This window comes from Macrobrachium nipponense, chromosome 47 (genome assembly GCF_015104395.2).
Source record: "Macrobrachium nipponense isolate FS-2020 chromosome 47, ASM1510439v2, whole genome shotgun sequence".
Lineage (NCBI taxonomy): Eukaryota > Metazoa > Arthropoda > Malacostraca > Decapoda > Palaemonidae > Macrobrachium > Macrobrachium nipponense.
The window spans coordinates 11,148,223-11,163,457 of record NC_087222.1 but is presented as its reverse complement, the minus strand read 5'-3'; the positions used below and the strand labels follow the sequence as shown (position 1 = coordinate 11,163,457).

At 37.7% G+C, this 15,235-nt stretch overlaps 3 long non-coding RNA genes across 3 annotated transcripts in view; all 3 read left to right on the top strand.

The window, feature by feature from the left end:
• The window catches only part of LOC135204709 (uncharacterized), a 64,492-nt gene extending 63,896 nt beyond the window's left edge, over window positions 1-596 (top strand). The window contains exon 3 of the long non-coding RNA XR_010312307.1: window positions 169-596. This is a non-coding gene — a long non-coding RNA (uncharacterized LOC135204709). The remainder of the gene's footprint in view (window positions 1-168) is intronic.
• The window catches only part of LOC135204708 (uncharacterized), a 191,013-nt gene that overhangs the window by 135,586 nt on the left and 40,192 nt on the right, over window positions 1-15,235 (top strand). The window lies entirely within an intron of this gene.
• On the top strand, window positions 8,008-8,742 carry LOC135204450 (uncharacterized). The gene is made up of 3 exons (XR_010312225.1): window positions 8,008-8,135; window positions 8,304-8,365; window positions 8,642-8,742. It is a non-coding gene; the product is annotated as an uncharacterized LOC135204450 (long non-coding RNA).

Genomic DNA, 15,235 nt, shown 5'->3' with positions numbered 1-15,235 from the left:
GGACGTTTGGTAGGATTGTATTCATGTTTGGGTAGAAGTATCAAATGCAGGCTTTGTCAATTGTCCTGAGACTTTTATGGGAACCTGAATTGAATTTGACCTATTATTTTGCTGCTTCAATTCTGGCATTATATTTCCTAACATCTTTGTTGCATTCTTTGATTTCAGATTCTCCCTCAGAAGAACCTTCCTTCCTTCATCAGTTTTGATCAGCATCAGGATTTTGGAAATGCATAATGTTTAATGGTACTTCATGGAACATTACCAATAGCAACTCTTAAGTGGTATGAGAAAACAGTGAATTATTGTATGCATATTTAACAAATTTAAACACAAGTAAACTTCGTTTTGAATATTAGATTCATACATCAGCAGTGACATCTGGTTGTAGTCCTTCAAGATATTGTACTTAATTTTTAACAGATTTACTCGGTAATTATTTGTAAACAATTCTGTGTTAAGAGTTGTGAATTGAACACATTGTCATTACAGAACAGGACAGGACATAAGGCTAAAATGAATCCAGGACATTCTGTAGAATTTCCTTTGAAAAGTGAAACTGAAGGTTCATTATCACTACATACCATAAATCAAGAAATCAGCAACTTGGTTGCCTTTAGTGGAACCAGTGATGGAGACTTTTTTGTCTCTGGAGCATTGATGGACATCAAAATGGAACCATGAGGAATTCTATGAGTCTAATGAAGATGATGAATATTCATATGAAATGAATTCAACAGTGAATGAAAAACATCCACAAACTTGCAAAAAGGAAGTAAAACAAGAAAGAAGGATCTGTGACAGTGGAGAGAAGCCTTTCATATCCAGTGACTGTGAGAAAACATTTTACAAGAAAATTAATCTTACAAATGATACAAAAATCCTACCAGAGAGAAATTCATATGCAATGACTGTGGAAAAAACATTTTCCTTGAAATGTAATCTTATAGCTCATATGAGAATCCATACAGGAGAGAAGCCATTCATGTGCAAAGAATGTGGGAAAGGATTATCCAGGAAACATCATCTTACAAGTCATATGAGAATCCACACTGGAGAGAAACCATTCCTGTGCAAGGAATGTGGGAAAGCATTTTCCCAGAAATCAGATCTTACAGTTCATGATGAGAATCCATACAGGAGAGAAGTCATTCATGTGCAAGGATGTGGGAAGCATTTTCCCACACAACATCTTACAATTCATATGAGATTGCATACTGGAGAGAAGCCATATATGTGCAAAGAATGTGGGAAAGCATTTTCCAATAAATCAGATCTTACAGTTCATATGAGAATCCACACCTGTGGAAAAACCATTCCTGTTTGGTGGTTTGGGAAAGCATTTTTCCCAAACAAACAAAGCTTACACGTCATATGATATTGCATACTGGAGAGAAGCCATATATGTGCAAGGAATGTGTGGGAAAGCATTTTCCAATAAATCAGATCTTACAGTTCATATGAGAATCCACACTGGAGAGAAAACCATTCCTGTGCAAGGAATGTGGGAAAGCATTTTCCCCGAAAATCAAAAACTCACACTTCATATGAGATCCACACTGGAGAAAAGCCATTCAATATTCAAGGATTGGTTATAAAGCATTTCTCCCGGAAAAGCAAATCTTACAAATCATATGAGGTTGCATACTGGAGAGGAAAAAGAAACAACATGATAAAATAAACCAGTTAAGGCAGAGATCTCTCAAATGACCAACTATATGAGAGATCAAAATCACTCACAAAATCTGCTCAAGAAAATAAGGAAAATAAAAGAAAAAAATACAGAATAGGGGTGAACAAATGAGTGGAAAACTGACAGAACACCAAGCCAATATAAAGGTCCTAGCTTCACAAATAGGAAACAAACAACAGAAGATAAAAGTAAACAAATAAGTAGGCAGTTTGGTGAAAATTCTAAGATTGTGTATAGGAAGATGACAAAAGAAACAGTTGAGGTACAAACACCACCGAGCAAGGAAGACCTAGAGAGATTTTGGAAGCCACTGTTTGAAGACCCTAGACAACACCAAGAGAATTCATGGATTGACACCATTAGGCAGAAGAACAACCAGAAATAGCAAATGCCACCAATAAGCTTCATCATCAAAAAAGTAACAACTAAAAGAATATAGTCATTTCAAGACCCCAGCAGTAGGCAAGATCTAAATTTCTGGCTTCAAAAGATCACAGCACTACACCACATTTAAGTGCAATCCTTTTCAAGAATAGTAAAAGGAGAAGAATCACCAGAGTGGCTCACAACAGGAAGCACCACCCTTCTCCCTAAGAGCTCTGAGACTGAGTTCCCTAACAATTATAGGGTCATCTGCTGTCTATCAACAACCTTCAAATGGGTCATAGCAGACGAGATCTGTGAACACCTAGATGAAGGCAAATATATGGAAAAAGAACGAAAGAGATGCACAAGAAACAAATTATGCACTAAAGATCAACTGCTAATAAACAAAACAGTATTAGAAGATTGTAAGAAAAGACAAAGGAACCCTAATGTGGCTTGGATAGATTACAAGAAGGCATTTGACACCGTGCCGTGCACCTGGATATTCATATGTATGGAATTATACAACATCATCGAGGAAATAAGATCTTTCCTGGCAGTATAGATGAGTAACTGGAAGACCACTCTCTGTCTAAAACACTCTTGAGCGCCAGATAGTAATTCCAAACATGAAGATCCAAAGAGGAATATTCCTGGGTGTCAGCCTCTCACCACTTCTCTTCTGCTTGACCATAGATCTACTTGAACAACATTAACACTGGCTATGACCTAAGCAGAAGCAGAAAAGAGAATTAAAGAATAAACCACCTGCTCTTCATGGATGACCTGAAGTTGTTTGCAGATTCAGAAGAAAAACGAAGAATTAGTTAGGACAGTAACAATTCTCAAATGAACATAAAGAGAAGAAGAAAGTAACATCAGAAGGCATAAAGTAAGAGGAAGGCATGTTTGTTGAAGACCTGGCAGAGGAGTCTGCATATAAGTACTTGGGAATAGAAGAAAACACTGGTATAGAACACAGGAAAGTGAGAGAAAAGGTAAAGAAATACATCAGCCACTTAGAGAATTAACACCAAAGAACAAGATCACTGCCATAAACCAGCTGGCAATACCATTGGTGACATATGGTTTTGGTATTGTAGACTGGCCACAAGGTGAGTTAGACAGGATGGATATTAAATCCAGGAAGAATCTCACCCTACATAAAGTCACATACAGACACCAGTGTATAGACAGAATATACCTCCCTCGCAGAGAAGGTAGATTAGGCCTGACTGAGATCAACCAGGCCTACAGAGCACCAATAGTAAGTATAGGGCAGTACTTGAAAAGCTCTGAGGACGAAAACATCAAAAAGGTTGCCCAACACCATAATGAAGCCCTGAGCCAACTAACATCAATAACAAAAGTGGCCAGAACTTTGCAGGAAGATATAGGAGGAGGAGTGCTATGAGACCTGATATTGTGATCTGGAACAAGGAGGAATAAACAGCAAAGATTATAGATGTGACAGTACCCATTGACCTTTGGCCTCAATAGAGCTGCAAGGCAATAAAATAACAAAATACAAGACCTGAAGAATGACCTGAAAAGCACATGGGAACTGATGGAAATATATAAAGGAAGTAGCAAAAAATACCTTTGGTGGCAAGAGCGACAGGACCTATAAAGAAAAATCTGAGAAAATATCTTCAGGGTATACGAAGTTGCCCAGTATAAATGAGGTGCAGATTGCTGCCCCAAAGCAATGGTAAACACTTTGAAACGAACCCTTGGATATAAGGCTAGTGGAATATAGAGGTGCAACCATAGACCCAGGCTGGGGCCCATTGCACCCCTGATATAAATTGAAAATGAAAAATTAAGAATAACATAAGCGAAAGAGAAACCATATAGTTGCTCTATATGTCAAAGAAGTTTTTCTCAACTAAGTCCTCTCAAAAGACACGAGAATTCACACTAGACAGAAAACTGTTTACTTGATCTCTGTCCAAGTAGTTTTATTGCATGATTTTATTTAACTTGACTCCTGCGTCTGTTTTGAATGAAGGTGTCTCAAAGGGTGTGTGAAAACTCATGCTAGAAAAAAGTCATATCCTGTATCTGCACTTGGTTTCATCTTAGAATGAATAAGTATTAACTCAGTAGAAAGATCATGTTAAAACAGCTTTTCTCGTGTAGATTCATAACATGTGAGCACTCATGGAGGATTGATATTGTTCTTTTACACTGCATGTTGTACTTTTGTCTTGTATTCTGCAAATCACAGTCATTGGTTCTGAATGCCAGACTGTTTTTCAGGTGTCAAAATGCACAAGCAAAGTCACTCATCAGAGAGGAAGTTCAGTTGCACTGACAGATTTGTAATGTTTTGCACACCCCAAAGTAAGGTTTGCACTTGATGTGGAGATAATTATTGTGAACTTGTCTGCAAAATCTATAGAAAAAAAAGGCAACAGTAACCTAAGGGACGATAAAAAGAAAAACCATATTTATATTTTTATGATCCAATTCGTGACCATCATCATTGCTGTTACTCAAGAAGAGAAGGAGAATCTGGAGGAGGGTCTCACTGAAAATGCAGATGAAGTCTCTTCATTTGCAGAGTCTTTATTAGAAGTCAAGGCAGAGCCAAAGTATTTTGGCCAGAGTGAATTTGATGCAAAATGGTTGTGTAACGTTTGTGCAAAGGTAAAATAAATGACTTTTAGTTTTTCTCTTACAGTTGTTCTCAATGAACATTGTACAGTGCTAGGTTAAGAAAACTTTCCTTTGCCTTCTCCACTTTTCTTGTTCCTGTGTATTTTTTGTATGATTTCCAAAATAAAGAATTAGTATTGTCTTTGGCTGAATGAGGTTTTCTTCCTTTTGTTATTCAGCATTGTGCATATTTGCACTTGTATATTTTTTTACTAGTAAGCTTGAATATTTCCATGAAATAGTGGAAATAGAAAGGGTTGATATCTCATTAAACTTCGATGAAATTTAGGTGCAGTTTTATTTGATTATTTTTTTATATGTTTCTCGGTTTTTTAAATCTTCTACAAAGAATGTGCTACAGCATTTGTAAGTAAATCCTAATGCCTTGTATTAGCTCACTAAATACTACATTGGATTGTGTAGTATTTTGTTTTAGGTTAACAAGTCTGAAGTGTTTAGACTAGACTAGTTTATGTTAATTAATGACGAAAGGTAATGTGTTATTCTGATTAGATTAACCTCTTTTTTATTTTTTCATTATATAAACTTTGAAAATATTGATAGATAATAAAAATTAAATTCTTTATAACACAAATTAAATTTTTCATTTGATCCTATTAAAACTTAAATAATATCAGCCAATTGAAGTGCATCTTTCTTGTGGTCCCAATGCACCAACTTCATTCACATAACAGCTGCCCTTTGGCAAACTGTGTAGATGACTATACTCTATTCACTTTGCAGGATTATTTCTTTGATGAATTGAATAAGTTTAAAAAGTCTCCGAATAAAAACTGAATATTACAAAACCAACAAACGCATCCTGCTATGAGGGAGAAGTTTAAAACTTGACTACCTCACTAGGTAGCTACCTCTTAAGTCAAACTGCAATCCTAACTGTTTCTGTAGCTAGCAGTTAACCTCTAAAAGAAATGACTGTGCTAACTACTCCTTGGGACCTGTGGTTACTGCTCAACAAATTGTGTAGCTTACCCGGCTTCTTAGATGTGCAGTTGTGGAGACGGAAAATGAATGAGGGAGTGACTGGCTTCTCTGCAATGGTGCAACCATTCTATTTACCTTTATAGAGTATAGAAGCAACTGCCCCCTTCTCTAGCAAGGGGAGGTCCCTGGCAATAAGACAAACCCTCTCTCTGCTTATATTGCCTTACTGTCTTAACTTTCAGATTCATCCCAACTTGATTTTGTGATGGGTTATGTTTTCTTCCTTCATTTGAAAAAGCCCAGAAGTCTGGCAACTGACCACGCAGTCTCTGTACTACGCTCAATTCATCAGAGACAGACTTCTTTTACTTGATGATCTCCTGAAGACTTGAGTTTATCTTGATGCTTGGTTTCTGCATAATGAAGTACGTATAGGGAAAAATATCTAAACTATTATCATGACACAGGTTGAGGAGGAAGTTACCAACGCCTAGTTCAAGTACCTACTATTATCCCAAATAGTTGAAGGTATGACTGAAGGCATATTGACAGCAGACTCAATATGCAGTAATAAGCCACAAATAATTTAGACCTCTGGAGACCTGATCCGGATCTCTAGATGAAACTTAAGCAGCATCATGTTAGAGATTTTAAATTCTTGGGGTTATTACACTTATAACATTTAAAGCTATTTATTATCCCTTGCCATACGGGTGACAAAGGTAACCCTTATCACTTTGTTTCAGAATTTCAGTAATGAATGACCATTATAGGTGGTAAATATAATCGTTAGAGGATATTGATATGCTAATTTATGGAATAACTAAATGTTGAGCTTTAGTTTCACTGTCCTAACCTTAATTTAACCACCAGTGTCACCGGTCTAGTTGGTCTTCGTGAACAAAGCTGTGTGGAAGGTGAAGCGTTGGAATAAGGTACCTATTACAAAGCCATATTACGGTCCTCTTGTTAAGTCAAAGGGAACGGAGGGCCTAACCAAAGTAGCAATTATTGTAGAGAAGTTTTTTCCGGGGGGGTTTGGGTTTCAAACATAGTTTGCACAATTCAAGACTAAAGTTCTTTTAAGATGATTGCATAATAACTGACATATGCATGGAGGTTCTGTGGCAACAAAATCGTTACCTACTACCCGTCATTAAACTTGCATGATGGACAAAAGTGTACTGTTTCCCCCATCGCCTGCTGGTTCCTGGACTTCCTGTAGTCTTCCCTCAGGCTCTGGCATACTTGACCTTCAACTAGTATCGTTGATATTAACAGGAACATTAGAATTAAGACGTTTGGCCTCCGTGACAGGACAGTTGAATGTGTCTAAATTTATGCATAAAGCTAAAATTGTCGTAACACCAGAAACTCATTTGTGTACTGGGTCAGAAATATTTTCTCTCTCTCTCTCTCTCTTGTTTTGCCGATAGTTTCCGTATTTCAAAGTTAAAAAGTGTTACTACATTAAAGAAGAATCCTACAGTAATTAAAAGCTGAAAATGCCCCGTTTTAAGGTTAACTGAATAAAGTGAAATGAGTGTAAGCCTGCTATTTCAATTGACATATTTGAAGGTGGATTTTTACCTTATTTCAAGCTGAAATAAGGTAAATGAAGGAAATGATGCTTCCAATAATCAGCGTAGACTAAGAGACGAATGAGGAATGATTCTGTATGAATCAAAAGAAAAGAAGCCAAACAGAAGAAAGTTAGATAAAGAAGGGAAATGAGCATCAAATCCCTCTATGTCTCCATTGGCGTCTTGGAGTGAGGTAATTCAGCAGTAAGCTATGTGGCAAGCGCTTGAAAATTACTGACACATGCGGATGCACACCGGGGAGAAGCCATACAAATCCGGCGTCTGTTAGAAGGCGGCATTTGCACAGACGTCTCTCGTGGTTGAGCACGTGCGCGTACACGCCAGAGAGCATTCATGAGGAACTAGGTAGAGAGATTATCCTCAGGGAAATAATCTTTCAGTAGAGACAAAGTATGCTGGAAACTATAAAACCAATGCTATTGAATGGAAGTTAATTTAAGCACTTGGAAAATTTAAACGTAGTTGTACAAGACATTTCATATTCTCACATGGCGACAGGAAAGACTAGTAATTATTAAGAACTTGGTATTTCAATTGCCCTACTCTTGGTACCATCAAACTGTCTTTCCTGCCGTCCAGTCTTTAAAGATGGGTAGTTTGCTAACTCCTCCTCCTTCCATATGCTTTACTCGAGCGAAAACGGCGACGAGGAGCCAGGCAGCCCGGCCGTCAGGCAGTCTCAGAGAGAGAGACAAAGAGAAGAGCAGAGACCTCACTCACCTGGGGAAGGTTCCTACAATTTTGATTCGTCTGACATGCCTGTCTTAGGCTAAAGGCTTTTTATTGGGATCCCTGGTCTACGTCATCCTCTTGAGAAAATTCTGCCAAAATCCATCTGCAACGCCTTTGTGCATGGTTCGACAATGGTGAGTACCAAGAATATATAGGGCTTATTTTTAAGGTTATCATTGCGAACTCTCATTGCCTTGTGTTGCCTATTCAAGTTTTCCTGTCTGTCATTTTTTCTTATGAAGATTCGTTATAGTTTTTTGTGGTCAATATGTTTTATACATCGTATTCTCTTGTCCTTTCAGGTGATTTAGCTCTCGGACTAGTAACTCTAGCTTATTCATAAATTCACCTTGTTAACACTTGGGTAAGAGAATCGTCTAATACACTAATGTTTCGAGTATATTTATGACGGATTGTCTCCCATATTACGACGAGCAAATTTATATTAGGTTTACCGTTCATTTCAGGATGGTGTTTGTTTCGGTTGTATCGGCCCTTTTATTTCCTTCCTGATACTAATGTAAACCTCAGTTGCTCAATTGTAAGGTAATTTTAAGTGGGTTATTATTCCTATGGTATATTTTTCTACATAAATGACCATGACTTTTAGATACTAATCTTCCCGAATATTTCTTTACAGACAGCGAGCGAAGCAGAACGAAGGGAACGCCCTACGATCTACGTGAATTGCCTTGTTATCCTACCAATTGTTTGTAACTACGGTACTACGTCATTTTAAAGGCCTATTTATGTAATAAATATCATATTCAATACATTTTTCCTTCCAACCTTTATTTCAACCACAGATTTTTATGGTGTTCTGCTTATGGCGCCCAACGTGGGGCACACGAAGAAAGGTGCTTAATGATGGTGCAGATGATCCAGTAGAGAATGACCACGACTGGGGCTCCCAATAGTCTCTCATATTTCTATTTGTAGGACATTGATATTTTCCTTTCCAGGATATTAACATTTTATTGAAATAAATATAATTTTTTCTTTTCAGAAATTAACATTTTATTGGTTTGCATTTGTTAGTACTTTTGTTATAATGGCTAACTTACAGGTACTGATCGGACAACGAAAAGTCATTCGGAGAAAAGTCAACCGAACAATTCAATAGGTCTGACACCTATTCTGCCCTTACACAAGAAGAAAAGTTAGCTATTAAAGGTCTTCTTGTTAATTATAGAAACAAGTTGTCAGAGCTAGATGATCAAATCCTCTTGAAGAAATTTTCCTGACAAATATTCAGAATGCAGAGTTAGAGCCAGAATTAACAAGTTGCCAGGATTATCTAGACAAACTTGAGCATTGTCTACCATTACTTGAGATTTCAAGGAGTAAGAATGATCCTAATAATATTCCCGACGTGGCCCGCAGTTTTACTGAAACAGCCAACAGCTCCTCTTCCTAAGTTTACAAGCAAAGAAGGAGAAGATTTCTTGAAATTTATAGCAGAGTTTGAGGCTACAACTAATGCATTTCAGTATCCAGACAGAGATTTACTTTTATTGCTGAAGCAACAGGTAGACGGTCGAGCAAAGACTTTATTAAGTTCTCTGGAAGCTGATAAACAGCGTTATGTAGATGAAACAAAGAACTATTGATTTCCGCCTTTGCTTCTAAGGAGGTTTGTAAAAACAATGCAATTAGGAAAATTACGGAGTTAAGTCTAAGAGAGGGTGATGATCCCTTCACATTTATTTCCATCCTCCGATCAGTATGCGAAGCAGTCAAGACTTTTAACATTGGAGCGGATGAATTTGTCAGATATTTTGCTTGGCACGGCTTAAATGGTCGCTTTCAGCGTCATCTTATTAATATTACAGGAAAGACTCATCCTTCCTTAAATGACATTATTTCACATTTCTTTGCAGCTTGCGAAAGGTACGAAAGTGACGGGAAAGGTGTTGAAAGCTTGAAGTGTAAAGCTTCGCCTGTCAAGACATTAACACTCCCTCTTCGTAAAGAGAGAGCTACCAGCATGGCTGCGGAAGCAGTAACCTATGATAAAGACAAGTCTTCGCCTCAATGTTCCTTGTGTTCTGCGGTGGAAATACTGATAAATTCACTTATTCATAAGTGCCCTAATTTTGCTTTCTCCTACAGATAAAGTGCATATTTACAAAATCTAGAAAATGGATGTGTAAAATGCGGCCAGTTTAACCATGTTTCCGGTAAGTGCCGTTTTAAATTCAAGAGACGCTGTTCAAATTGTAACAGCTGGCATATGACTTACCTGTGTGATAGGAGTCCGTCACAGGCAGGCGAAACTCTAACAATAATAATAACGGCAAATCCAAGGTGGAAACTTCTCCTCAAATAAGCAGCGGTGTTGCCGTCCTTCCTACTTGTCAGGGTGATTCCATTTTACCCACCTTTTCATTTAAAGTTGGGGGGACTGTTTACAGAGGACTGAAGGACAGTGGTTCGCAGAGCACGTTTGTCACTAAGAAATTGGCGGAGGAGAATAATCTTAAAATCATTAACTCTAAAAAAGTAAAGCTAACAGTTAATGGGTTTAATGGCAACAAGGAGTATTTTACTGAAATTGTTGAAGTTCCTGTTACGATCGGAGATAAATCCTTTATAATTTATTGCTTGGTTGTACCAAACATTAATGTAGCATTGAAATTACCTCTGCTTGGTAGATTAGTTGATAAATTTCAGGGCACAAGGTGTTAAACTAGCTGATCAATTCCTTCATAAATTTTCTCATGAAATTGATAATGTTCAGCTCATTTTAGGTACAGACTTCGCTTATTGTATTGCAGGTACAGATACAGTTTTTTGGAGGAATAAATTCATCGATGTATACTGAGTGTCATGCAGGTATTTTGCTGTCTGGTAGCATTGATTTAATGATTAAGAATATTGATAATTTAGCTGATACGAGAGTGCAAACCTCGGCTGTTAGTAACCCATTTGAGTGTAGTTCTGCTATTCATATCCAGAGTAGTTCCTTTTTGCTGAACTCTAAAGTTGATATTTTTGCCGATGATGACATTAATACTAACTTTGAAGTAAACTGTTCATTTTCTGTAATAAATGAAAGAGGTATGCCTTATGGAGAAACCACTGCAACAGGGCCACTGATCAACTTCTAGAATCTGAATGTAATTATTACTTAAATTACGATCAGAATTTCTACAATGATGAAAGAATTGAACTTAACAACCACTTGGTCGAATTTACCATCAAAACCCTTCGTCGTAGGGAGTCTGATGGACGTATTATCGTTCCCTTGTTGTGGAATGGGAAAGTTTTCCCATTTACTTTCAAAGAAGAAAATCTATCTAAGTTGATATTAAGGTCTAATCTCAAGAGACTTAAACGACATCCAGACGTTTGCAGCTCGTTGACCAAACAATTAAGGAGCAATTGAAGGCAGGCATAATTGAACCCATTTATAATTTAGAGGTGTTTAAAAGTGAAACCCTCAACATTCTTTTTTACCACACATGCCTATCTTTAAACTGGATAAGGATAGTACCAAATGTAGGATTGTATTTTTGTCCAACCTTAGGGATTCTTCTAATAGTATATCATTGTCACATAACCAGTGCATGTATTCAGGGCCTACGTTAAACCAAAAATTGTCCTCTTCCTTTTTACAGCTTAGATTTGGACCAAAAGTTACTCATATTTGACCTTAAGAAAGCCTTTAATATGTTATCCTTAACAGAAACTGATCAGTCTAAGTTGTTATTTTTTTGGTACAAAAAATGTGAGTCAAGATGACTTTTCCTTATTGGCTTTTAAGAATGTAAGATTACCTTTTGGCCTTAGATGTTAGTCCCCTTTTTATTAATGATTTCATTATATTACATACTTGTGTTACAACCTTTCAGAGGATTCTCGAATAGCAAATTTAAAGAAATCTATCTATTCCATGATTTATATGGACAATGGGGCTATTACTGCCAATACTTCAGAGGAGTTAGAGTGGTTTATAAACAGCTTTCGATATTCAATCCCTATAAATTTGACGTTCAGCAGGTTGTAACTAATGACTCAATTTTATTTTACAGGATGAAGTGGACCGCGAAGCCGAGGCAGCTACGCCTTTACGTAACAAGTTGTTTGGTTTAAACTGGGACCGATGTTCGACGAAATTTTCACTAAACCAATTTTTCTTGATCCCAATGCTAATACTAAAAGATCTCTTTTACAAACAATTGCTTCACAGTTTGACCTGTTGGTTTTAATATGCCATTGTTTAACCGCTGTAGATTGTTCATGCATCAATTACAGCGTCAAAAGAATTTACATTGGGATCAACCATTACGCAAGAATTGCAGAGAGAATGGATTAATATTTGCAGGCAAACCAACAGAGCTCCTCCTTTAAAAATTTCTAGATGTGTTGGTCCACGAGATGGCAGTTATGATATTTATATTTTTTCAGATGCAAGTAAGGACATATTTGGTTGTGTACTCTATTTACAGCATATTGAATCCAATCGCTTAAGCTTTATACATGCCAAAAACCGACTTGTAAATCCATGCCCTCTCCGGAACTTAACGCAATACATTTAAGTGTTGAGTGTGCTCTTGATATTACAAAGATTTGTCTGGATCTGCTTGCTTAAAACCCTTGCAGGTTAATAATATTTACGTATATACTGATTCTCTGTGTGCCTTACATTGGCTGAACTCTGCTGCTTTGAAACTGGACAAATTAAATAAACATTCTCCATTTGTCGTAAACAGACTTTCATAATATACAAAGAATGTGTGAAACTGTTCCTATAAAATTTTGCTTTATTTCAGGAAAAAACAATCCTGCGGACATAATCACCAGATGTGTGTCATACAACCAGTGCAAAATTCTTGTTTTTTTTCAGGACCAGATTTAAGTATAAATGAAGTTCCAGAATTGTCAACTACTATACCAGCATTTGAGATGCCCACTGAGGTTCAAGCAACTCCTTCCACAGCTCGGGTTATTGAAGTTGCTAACAATCTGATTGATATTAATAATTATTCCAATTTCAGGAAACTTGTATTGATTTTTTCGCAGAATTTTCTTAGTGGTGCACAAGTGGAAGCTGAAAGCGAAAATTGCTTGCTCACCAGTCGCTAATTACTTTGCCCAGTATTAGAGTAACGTAATTTTCCGATTTATTTAAGTCAACCTTGTTCTAGTTTTAAGTACATTATTTCTTAAGGCAGTTATGTTAAGTGTTTAGTGTTTTGTTTACGCTATAGTTTCTCGCCTCCTCCCCGCTCACTTAATTGCTTGAACTATCGTGTTAACGATTGTGGTTTGTTTATTTTTCGAGGCGGCAGGACTCCTGTGAGGTGACTTTTGGAAAGACGGTGCTCGCCTAAGGTTAGTTCGGGCCTTCCTTTGCTTCCTGATACCTCTGCAGCTGGCGATTATTGGAAAACATTGAATCTTGTTTTGGAGCTGCCCTTCGCAGGTACACTTCTGTCACCTGCGACGTCGTGTGACCTGTATTCGACGCAGTTGACTTTGTCACCTGTGACTTCGTCGTACTGCCACCTTAGTGGTATATATATATTTCCCTAGAGTATTGAGTGCCCCACCGTGTTCTACTGGCACTAGAGGAGCTTTGGGCAGTCATCAGTCTATCTCCAAGGACACCTTAAGCTGCTGCTGAGGGAGCAATCTGGCTCGTGAGGTGTCAAGTAGGGAGACAAGATACCAGGTAGGAGTTTGCCATTTGTGTTGTCGGGCAGGACCTTCTCCGACTCACCTGTACCTGTGGTTACCTGTGTATTCATGTCCTCCCTCGTCTGCAGAGCGAGATGTATTGGATCACGGCCTCCGTAAAGGGCGATTTGAATTTATTTTGGACTGAAGTTTCCCCTGTTTTGTGAGGAGTTTTGTGATTTTTTTTTTTTATATATATATCTATTTTTCTATACAATATTTAGACTCGGATGTGTCCTTTATGGCCTATCGGCCTTGTGTTTATATGTAATCATAGGTAGGAAATTTAAGTGTTTCTACTTTATCCTTCCACCTTCCTTCTTTCGTTTATAAGTTATTAAGGTCATATTTGGGTTAATTTGGGCTTTGGCTGGCCAGCCATTGTATGGATATATTCCTGTTTAGAACGTATTCTTGTGTTTGTTCTCTCTCATGTTTCTATCTAGGGCTTAGTTTTCTTAGCGTTTAGGGATCCTACGGGATTATTTGAGGACTAGTGTACGTCCTTTTCAGTCACAAGGTTGACTTAATGTTATTTTTGTTATGAATAAATATTGTTGAGTTTTCCCTTTTGTTTTCGTCTCCACTGACCATTTTACGCAGAGTATTTTTACGAACATCACTGAGAATATAAATAGTGCAATAAAAGAACTGCACCAGGACCCAATAAAGGGGTCCGTAACAAGTTGGCGACCGTGACAGGATTATTCTCAGGGATACTCGGTATCTTGGTCTGTGGAGCGACACTGGGGTGGTCTCTTCAATATTTATTTTGTAGTATTGCCTTTCTCCCTGTACACTTTATTTTTTTGGCATAATGGAAGAGTTTGTTTTTGATCCTGCCGAATATTTGGGGTCGGCCGATTGTATAAAGCATTTGCCCGTATTGAGTAGGAAGCATTTAATTTCTTGTGCTCAGTGGTTAGGTATTCCGCTGAAATCTGCGGGCACTAAGAGGGAAATATTGATGGCAGTAAGAGATAAGATTCTCAAGATTTAGCAGAGGCTGGAAATTTGATTAACGAAAGTCGAGAGGACAGTGATGATGAAGGTAGTACGTTTGATGTAGATTCGGAGGAGGAAAAATTGAGTGTAGAGCAGGTTTGACTTTGTTTGAGGATCCTCCCCGCACAGGTATTATTTTTGAAGGTCCATCTAATTTACCTAAATCTAATTTGTCTACTAATCCTTTTTTGCCTTTTTCCCAAATCCTATGCCAGAGGGACCCCTGGCTCCTATTCAATGTTTGGGAGAGTCTAAGGAGGAGGTAGAATATAAGTTAATTTGCAAACGCATCGAGTTGAGGAAATTGGAATTTGGAGAACGAGAGACGAGGGCAGGCGTCACGAGCTGGAGGTAGCTATATAAATTTACAAAGTGGCAAGGTTGCAGGGACCAATATGATCAGTTCCCCTAAGAATAATTTTTAATGATAAATTTTAAGTTTAGGTGCGGCATTACGTTAGTGCCAGTCTTTGATGAGAAGAACGTCCCTGAATTCTTCAAGGCATTTGAACGGGTTGCCACCCGATTGTCTTGGCCCTCTGAAATG